Genomic DNA, 10,550 nt, shown 5'->3' with positions numbered 1-10,550 from the left:
ATGACAAAAGATGAGTGCTAGAGGGACATGACAAAAGATGAGTGCTAGAAGGAACATGACAAAAGATGAGTGCTAGAAGGACCATGACAAAAGATGAGTGCTTGAGGAACATGACAAAAGAGGAGTGCTAGAGGAAAATGGCAAAAGATGAGTGCTAGAGGAACATGACAAAAGATGACTGCTAGAGGAAAATGGCAAAAGATGAGTGCTAGAGGAACATGACAAAAGATGAGTGCTTGAGGAACATGGCAAAAGAGGAGTGCTAGAAGGAACATGAAAAAAAGAGGAGTGCTAGAAGGAACATGACAAAAGATGAGTGCTAGAGGAACATGACAAGAGATGAGTGCTACAGGAACATGACAAGAGATGAGTGCTACAGGAACATGACAAAAGAGGAACATGACAAAAGATGAGTGCTAGAGGAACATGACAAAAGGTGAGTGCTAGAGGAAAATGGCAAAAGATTAGTGCTAGAGGAACATGACAAAAGATGTGTGCTAAAGGAACATGACAAAAGATGAATGCTTGAGGAACATGACAAAAGAGGAGTGCTAGAGGAACATGAAAAAATATGTGTGCTTTTGTTAAAATAATAAGGCAATACATTTGAATGTTATATTCTTAAACCCGGTGCCATCAACAAACAAGTAAATAGATAAATATTTAGTATTTGATAAACAATATGTTAAATATTGATTTAACTTCGTGACATCCAAGTTTCCTGTCGATGTTCGTACATTTTCTCTGTGATGGTCGTTATTATAACGGTTTCTCGCAGTCATATATGGTATATCAATCTCCTGTAAAAGTAGACGCTTTGAGCGGTTGTGTACATAAAACACTGGAAGATGATACGTTCTCCTGTAAAAGTCAACGCTTTGAGCGGCTTATGTACGTTAAACACTATAAGATGTTAATTGTAAAAGTCAACGCTTTGAGGGGCTTGTGACATTAAAATCTACGGTCTCCTGTAAGCTACGTCATAGTCGATGCTGTTTTGGTGACGTGACAGAGCCAACATTGATGAAGCGTAAGTGAAGGCTCTAGATGACCAAACCAACCTTTCCTCCACAGAACCGTCATTGATATCACCTGTTCCTGCAGGTTTACCATCTGTCATCTGTGACACGTACCACTCCGCCGAAACCACACCTTGGACTGCAGCGGTCAGAGGATCCTTACAAGGGTACCGTGGAGTGATCTGTGAAAGACTTCCGTTCTCATGAAGACACGTGTTGGCTGGATATGGGTTCAGAAGTGTCTGTTGAAAACAAAGGATAAAGGTTAATGTTCTGTTATTTACGCATGTTTCAGCAATGGCATATAAGGACGCAACATGAAACATTGGGGTCGATAATATCTTTAACAACGGACAAACGTTAAACAAGGACCTAGGCAATCCTTTGAAAACTTCCCTGGTAAATAAACATACAGTGAAACCTCACCTAACGACCACCTCAAAATTACGACCACCCCGCTATTACGGACACTTTTTTCAGTCCCGTTTTTTCCACTATATATCTTTGTATTGGTCGCTTCAGTATTATGACTACCCCGCTATTCCGTATTACACTGGTAGAGATAATGTGTTTGCGAATTTATGTGAAAAATGAAGCGTTGAAAGACTTTATAGTGACTTCATTGAAGTTGTTACAAATACTGAGTAAATGTGTTCCTAAATTTATGTGAAATAGTTGCAAAATTAACGTTAAATTCCTATTGAACTTAAAATGGATTGTTTGTTTCCTTTTATTCAATGTTTACAATAGTAAATATACATGTGTATTATGATATAAACTAAGGAATATATACATAATTATTCTTCTGTCAATTCAGCAATTTTATCTTTTTTTACATGCATTTCATAAAATTCAACATTTTAAATACAGTTTAGTTATTATTGTTGAATAATATACATGTACATTACTTAATGATATATATACTCTTTATTTTAAACAGAGTTACGGTTCTTTGTGGTCAATCACATCCACCTCACTATTAAGACCACCTCGCTATTAAGACCGCTTTTGTCCAGTCCCCAAAGTGGTCTTAATAGCGAGGTTTCACTGTATTACACTGTTAATTTGACACATATCCTTACATCGCAACAGGTCTGTACACACTTTACAAGATAGAAGTAAGGAGCAACTTATGTTGGTGAATTGCTGGCTGTGACATAGAGTGTATATCTACGTCATTAGGGATACAGTATATGTAAATACTGTCACACAGGGTTTGTTATAAAGCTGGTGTAATGTTATTTTCATTGTTTATATTTAAGATATTTCAGTTATCAGTTATCCCCTCAGAGACAGATCCGTAAAGTTTACAGTCCAGTTCATCAGCTGCCAGTCGAGGTAGCTTCACAGTCCCATCAATTCCTGAACATATGATAATGATACAATCGTTGGCAGGTCGCATATCTTATACCCACTTCCTTCATTTGTGCGGAAATATTGAAAATACATGTACGTTACGGCGTACTTTAACGTTATCATGGGGGACAGTCTCCTAAATATCACTATTATTGTTTCATCGATTGGATTCTTTCTCTAACACTATACCGGCTTCCTTTGATTTTTCTTAAACTTGTCTTTGACAAGTCGACAGATACAATGCATTTATATTGAAACTAAGGAAATCACTTCTCAACTACTGGTAATCACTGGAGAAGCCATTTTCATTTACAGTCACGTGACATGTTATGCACATGACGTAAATTACATTCCAAAGCTAGTACCTTGTTTTATGATATTATTTGTACAACTTACATCGCGTCGTGGCCAAGACAACAGTTCATTTCCAGGCCTGTATTTCTCACCAAGGATGTGACGATTGAGCCAGGTTGCTGCCCGCGTCATCACCTCTCTGATATCAACAGGCGTATCTAAAATAAACCAAATTTATTTGTGTTGATAAAAATGTTCAGTTTGATTGGATTTAATCAATTTTCATAATTTAAAGAAGAAATAGCAAAGCTCCTCCACGGAATTGATCGACATTAATTTGTTATTGTGCGCATAGCTGACGTAAAATCTAACGAACCTAGTTTTGATAGTTTTCAGTGTTCATTAAGGCCACCCTAATGAACAAAATATCAATACATGTACAAACCAATGATTAACTATATGTGAACAGCCTTATCTACTGGAGTGTATCTATCTTGCTTCATTTCGGTTAAAATTGAATGACATTCTGAATGGCAAATATAAGAATGAAAAAAGAGTTAAAAGATGTGTAGTATCTTCACACTAGTATGGGTACAACTTAAGGAAATCCATTGTGTAATCGTATGTTAAATACCATGTCGTGGAAACAGCTGTTGACTGTAAATGATCATTAACCGAGTCACCAAACTACACAGAGGATGAACAGTATACATAATATCGTGACAAATCAGCAGATGTACATATCTCCACCAACCATCATGTACTGACCATCACATATTTAATTCTTTAATTAATTGACTCTTTAGTCCGCACTCAATGTTGATTACATTTCTTTAGTTGACACGATACTGTTTTCGAATTTACATGCTTATAACTGATTCCGGGTTACGGTGTGATTTTGAGCTGTTTATGTTAAGATGACTACCATGAAATACTAACATCTTATTTTAGATTATCCTTGTATAAATGTCATACCTTGAACGTAACCCAAACAAACAGAATCCAGTTTTCGTTTTATCACTGATGACGTTCAATCATAACATTATCAATTTTGAAAAATAAACGTAAACAGTTAAAAACAGAGAGGAGCGTACATTCCTCCCACACCAAGTATCCGGACCCTTCGTCTAACACAGTCCAGCTGGATAGTAAAGTGTTCATCGCCATCGCCGTGGTGAAGACACGGGTCTCTCTCTTAGTCTGTAACAAGGGGAAAGAGTATAGAAAGAAAGATAACTCTGTCAGCCATATTGTCTACGTTCTGATAAAAGCGACAGTATATTTATTTCTACATTACTGATGTTGTTGTGATTTTATTATATATGCTATGCCATTAGAGATGATAGAAGTAACTTGTATAATAAAACAAACAGAAAATTGGTCACAGCGGTGTCAAATAGTAAAACTTAAAACGTATCATCACTACCGACAACCTATAACAATAACACACATGCACTATGCAGTCTTGTATTAAACGGACTTTTGCAAACAGCTTTTAATTAGAGGGTATATTTGTACTTACCCTGTAGTCCTGGAAATACACCTGGTCAGGCTCCACTCTGGTAGCAGCACTCAGAATCCTGGTGGTACAATAACCCTGTAGGACTTCCTTCAGTTCTAACATAATGGCAACCAGTGCCTACAAAATAGACACGTCTCTCCATACAGTTCTAACATAATGGCTACGTGTGTCTACAAAATAGACACGTCTCTCCACACAGTTCTAACATAATGGATACCAGTGTCTACAAAATAGACACGTCTCTCCACACAGTTCTAACATAATGGATACCAGTGTCTACAAAATAGACACGTCTCTCCATACAGTTATAACATAATGTCTACCAGTGTCTACAAAATAGACACGTCTCTCCACACAGTTCTAACATAATGCCTACCAGTGTCTACAAAATAGACACGTCTCTCCACACAGTTCTAACATAATGGCTACCAGTGTCTACAAAATAGACACGTCTCTCCACACAGTTCTAACATAATGGATACCAGTGTCTACAAAATAGACACGTCTCTCCTCTCCACACAGTTCACACAGTCTCTCCATACAGTCTAACATTACAGTTCTAACATAATGGCTACCAGTGTCTACAAAATAGACACGTCTCTCCATACAGTTCTAACATAATGGATAGCAGTGTCTACAAAATAGACACGTCTCTCCACACAGTTCTAACATAATGGCTACCAGTGTCTACAAAATAGACACGTCTCTCCATACAGTTCTAACATAATGGCTACCAGTGACTATAAAACAGACACGTCTCTCCATACAGTTCTAACATAATGGATACCAGTGACTATAAAATAGACACGTCTCTCCATACAGTTCTAACATAATGGCTACCAGTGTCTACAAAATAGACACGTCTTTTCACACAGTTTTAACATAATGCCTACCAGTGTCTACAAAATAGACACGTCTCTCCATACAGTTATAACATAATGTCTACCAGTGTCTACAAAATAGACACGTCTCTCCATACAGTTCTATTAATGTTTATGTTCTAATATAGATAATCTTATTCCGTCAATACAAAACGTTTCATATTATCATACATTGTAAGTAATGGAACAGTGGAATTACAAAACGAACTGCCTCGTTTTCAAAACTTGTGCATGGGATTATCAGCGTTAAATTTGAGAGGGTATTCCCGAACCAAGAAAGTGGTCAAGCTGGACATTGAAGAATCGACTGTGAATATCGGGTTAACATAGAAACGTAACTGGAAATGTATAAAGACGCACAATTAATGTATTTCCCGCGATGTCCCTGTAATATATATATATATATATGATATCAATTAACTATGATAAGGTAATACAGACCTCGTGGAGTAGTCCATGCCTGTTGATATGACGACGAAGGATTGACAGAGTTCTGGCAACAGACCAGTAGAATTGGAACTCCGACGGATGATAAAGAAGAGCTATATCAGGACGACCGGAGAAGTTGGAACGGATTTGAAAAGTCAACATGGACGACGTGTTTCGGTAAATTTTCTTTAAAAACAGAACAAAACATGTTTTCAAAAATAATGTCATGCTAAGTTTTGTGGCCATGGAAAATCTCTCAGTGTCTCCATCTAAAGGGAGGTAACTACGGTTGAATGAGAAAATTACTCATACAACAGAAATTCTAGTCCCATCACAGCGGTCCGTTCATAGGTGATAAGTATATATATAATGGTATGACAGGATATCTATATTTTGAACGAGTCCGAAGATTCTGTTACATGAGTGACATATTTATGATATATATATATATTAACAAAAAACCAATCAATTTTCTTTTTATTGCATTAAGAAAAATGAAAAATCCCGATCAAACATAAAATAGTGGTGTTGAACATTGGCCAGTTAGTGAAAATGTGTCACCCTGAGATAAGTTTACAAGCTGATACTATATATGTAATAAATTGAATCTTTTTATCAGTTCTTAATGTTTATCTGGGAGATCATGTTATCTTTAATTACTATCAAAGAAGCATCTCTAGTTCGTGTTAATATCTATTTGAATGAATACATGTTTGTGTACGAAGTCACAATAACAGTTGTATACTTTTAAATTTCTAATCTCGCTGTAGCGACTTCAGTGGGACACAGTGAGGAATTACGGTTTGTAAACAATTAAGATCAACTACGTTATAGTAGACATTTAAGGATTTTTTATCTTTTCATTGAAATAAAGTATAGTATTTTTAAAAGGAGCACCAATATTCCATCTAAAAATCTACTATTGTTTTAAAACATAAACTTCACTTAATAGCATCATTAACTTGTCTACTGAGTGTATGAAGGTCTGCTTCGTATATAATAATGTACCTCTACATCCGGGTCATCTAGCACGTCATAGCTAACCATTCCTGTCAGTATCATATTGGTCAGTCCAAAGAGAACACTGGCCGAAGTTGTGACGTCAATGGTTTTCAGATGTCTTGATGAAAAGGCTGTTCCACGTCTTTCACCATCTAAAATCTTAACACATGATTGTTTTTAATTTAGTGGGATAAACTCTCGTATTATCTCATTATCATCAGATATGTATTTTTATTTCTATGTAACGTTGTGTTGATTCTGAAACGTACTACACAAAGAATTTGATACGAACTACAAACAGAAGATAATAATTACTACACACAAAAATGATACGTACTACACACATAAAATGGTACGTACTACACACATAAAATGATACGTACTACACACAGAAAATGATACGTAATACACACATAATATGAGTTAACTACTGCAAATATTGAGAAAACTCGTAGACAACACACGAAGTGATACAACTGTAACTAACATGTCGATCAGCTGTATCTAAGTGTTACAAACGTTTACTAATCAATATATATGGACACATACCCATGTGGGGATAAGTAACACATCTTTATTTTCTTCTTTGGCTGCTTCAAGGTATGTTCTCAGGTAGAAGTAGGTCTTCGTGTCAACCAAATTGGTTTGTTCATTTGAAGAGAACGGGCGATAGGCAAGGTGTTTCAACACAGACATTAACGACATCACGTCGCTGAAGTGCGATGTCCAGGTATCATATCTCCCAAAGGAATCTCGTTCCATAGATCGAAGCAGTGAACCAAGACCAAGGTTCATGAATGTTGACTCGAAGTCCGATGGAACATCAAAAGTTTTCTGGCTGTTAAATGTGAAGAAAAATACTTTACAAAAGTCACATCGGAATTAGATTCTTTAACGCATATAGCTTTTTTGTCATGTTATGGCTCATCAGTGATACAAATTACCTACAATGTGAAAACATTGGAGGCGACAGAGTAAGTCGAACCCGAAATTTCGAGATAACAACTCAAAATTTCGGATTACTAACTCGAAATTTCGAATTACTAACTCAAAATATCGAGTTGCTATCTTGAAATTTCGTGTTAATATCTCAAAATTTCGGATTACTAACTCAAAATTACGAATTACTAACTAGAAATTTCGAGTTAAAAGAAGACACAACGTGGCCGGAATACGCTTCCGTAGATACCAAACTATTTTAAAGAGTTGAAACGAAAAGGTAAACACTGCTGTATGTCGAAAAGGTAAATGCTGCTGTATGTCCGGAAAGATGTCAACTTTGAAACTTGGATTATTTTTATGTTACGTCAGAATTATACCAATATTTCAACAGTACTTATACATACTGAACAAAAGGCACATCTTTGACATAACTTGAAGATTGGGTGATATACAGTTTAAGAAGTATACTGATATACCTTTGCTAAGCTGTTATAGTGCAATAGTTCTCTCATTCCTTACACGACACACCTAGAGGACTGAAGGGACTTAAGGCCGTCAGCAGAGGAAACTATACAAATGAATACGCTTAAAGCATGACCCAGGCGAACATTTAACATTTCCAGGTGAGTTGGGTAACGCCCATCCTGCCTCACGGACAGCACATATGTAGTTATACACTACAATAATACTACACAACGAAACATAGATAATGACTATATATAAGGTAAGTATATAGTCTAGATTACAAGGCTTATGTCTGGACCATTTCATGCCAGTTAGATAGTTTAGTGATAAATTTATCATAATTTCTGTAACCATAAAATGAGGCCATACATGTGTACTCTAAACTTTGTTTACATACCTCATTATAAGATGTTTTATTATGATGGGTAAGTCACCTCTATTGCGTTCTCTGTTTACTGGTTCCCTGTCGATATTTGTCATTGATTCCATTAGACGTCTAAGATTAACAGGTCCTCTAATCCAAGTCTGTAAGGTTAAACATAGGGGTAACTAGACACAGAGTAACGGTTTTAATTACTAACAATATAACATATGTCATGTCCACAAACCGAAGTTTGAGAGAGTCAGCGTTGGGAGCTTTGGAATCACTTCCTCTTACAGACTCCAACTTCAAAACTAAATTTGTATCAAAGCTAAATAAATTAAATCATATCAGTACTTGTCTTCAAAGGGTCATGATTATAATACCAAATATGAGAGAGATTTTAATGTATCAATAAATGTTCCTGCAGTATTCACTTCAGTTTGGTCTCAATACTTAAACCTTTATCTAAATCACTGATATAAGTTATGTAGTGTCCAATCATAAGTAAACATACAAAACAAAAGTCACTTTTGATATTAGATTAGATAGCCAAAGACACAAGGGAACACATGGAGGTAGGGAAGAGTAGCCACAGAAATCACAAGGGAACACATTGAGGTAGAAAAGAGTAGCCACAGAAACCACAAGGGAACACAATAACGTAGGAAAAAGTAGCCACATAAATCACATGGGAACACATGGAGGTAGGGAAAAGTAGCAACAGAAATCACAAGGGAACACATTGAGGTAGCGAATAGTAGCCACAGAAATCACAAGGGAACACATGTAGGTAGGGAAGAGTAGCCACAGAAATCACAAGGGAACACATTGAGGTAGGTAAAATTAGCCACAGAAATCACAAGGGAACACATTGAGGTGGGGAAAATTAGCCACAGAAATTACAAGGGAACACCTTGAGGCATGGAAAAGTAGCCACAGAAAACATAAAGGAACACATGGAGGTAGGGAAAATTTACCACAGAAACCATAAGGAACACATTGAGGTAGGGAAAATTCGCCACAGAAATTAAAAGGGGACACATTGATGTAGGTGAAAGTAGCCACAGCAATCACAAGGTAACACATTGAGGTAGGTAAAAATTAGCCACAGAAATTACAAGGGAACACATCGAGGAAGGGAATATTAGCCACAGAAATTACAAGGGAACACATTGAGGTAGGTAAAATTAGCCACAGAAATTACAAGGGAACACAATGAGGTAGGAACGAGTAGCTAGAAAAATCACAAGGGAACACATGAAGGTACGAAAAAGTAGCCACAGAAATCACAAGAGAACACAATGAGATTGGGGAAAGTAGCCACAGAAATCACAAGGGAACACATTGAGGTAGGTAAAATTAGCCACAGAAATCACAAGGGAAAACATTGAGGCAGGGAAAAGTAGCCACAGAAATCACAAGGAACACATTGAGGTAGGGAAAAATAGCCACAGAAATTACAAGGGAACACATTGAGATAGAGGAAAGTGGTCACAGAACTAACACGGGAACACATTGGAACAGGAGAAAGTAACCACAGAAATCACAAGGGAACACAGTGAGACAGGGAAAAGTAGCCACAGAAATCACTAGGGAACACATTGAGATAGGGGAAAGTAGCCACAGAACTAACACGGGAACACATTGGAACAGGAGAAAGTAACCTCAGAAATCAAAAGGGAACACAGTGAGGCAGGGAAAAGTAGCAACAGAAATCACAAGGGAACACATTGAGATAGGGGAAAGTAGCCACAGAAATCACACGGGAACACATTGGAACAGGAGAAAGTAGCCACAGAAATCACAAGGGAACACAGTGAGGTAGGGAAGAGTAGCCAAAAAAATCACAAGGGAACACATTGATAGGTAGGGAAAAGTAGCCACAGAAATCACACGGGAATACAAGGAGGTAGGGAAAATTAGCCACAGAAATTACATGGGAACACATTGAGGTAGGTAAAATTAGCCACAGAAATCACAAGGTAACACCTTGAGGCAGGGAAGAGTAGCTAGAGAAATCACAAGGGAACACATGGATGTAGGGAAGAGTAGCCACAGAAATCACAAGGGAACACATTGAGGTAGGTAAAATTAGCCACAGAAATCACAAGGTAACACCTTGAGGCAGGGAAGAGTAGCTAGAGAAATCACAAGGGAACACATGGATGTAGGGAAGAGTAGCCACAGAAATCACAAGGGAACACATTGAGGTAGGTAAAATTAGCCACAGAAACTACAAGGGAACACATTGAGGTAGGTAAAATTAGCCACAGAAA

The sequence above is a fragment of the Ylistrum balloti genome, unplaced genomic scaffold (genome assembly GCF_031769215.1).
Source record: "Ylistrum balloti isolate Yb309-2 unplaced genomic scaffold, AGI_CSIRO_Ybal_v1 Utg370024, whole genome shotgun sequence".
Lineage (NCBI taxonomy): Eukaryota > Metazoa > Mollusca > Bivalvia > Pectinida > Pectinidae > Ylistrum > Ylistrum balloti.
Note: the sequence above shows the minus strand (reverse complement) of the source record.